Consider the following 338-nt stretch of genomic DNA (forward strand, 5'->3'; position numbering starts at 1 on the left):
TCCAACAAATACTAAAGGATATTCTCTAGACAGGAAACACAAAAACGGTGTATAAATTCAAACCCAAAACAATAAAGTAAATGGCAACAGGATCATACTTATCAATAATTACCTTAAACATAAATGGGTTGAATGCCCCAACCAAAAGACAAAGACTGGCTGAATGGATACAAAAATAAGACCCCTACATATGCTGTCTACAAGAGACCCACCTCAAAACAGGGGACACATACAGACTGAAAGTGAAAGGCTGGAAAAAGATTTTCCATGCAAATAGGGACCAAAAGAAAGCAGGAGTAGCAATACTCATATCAGATAAAATAGACTTTAAAACAAAG

The sequence above is a fragment of the Bison bison genome, unplaced genomic scaffold (assembly GCF_000754665.1).
Source record: "Bison bison bison isolate TAMUID 2011002044 unplaced genomic scaffold, Bison_UMD1.0 scf7180017864149, whole genome shotgun sequence".
Taxonomy (NCBI): Eukaryota; Metazoa; Chordata; class Mammalia; order Artiodactyla; family Bovidae; genus Bison; species Bison bison.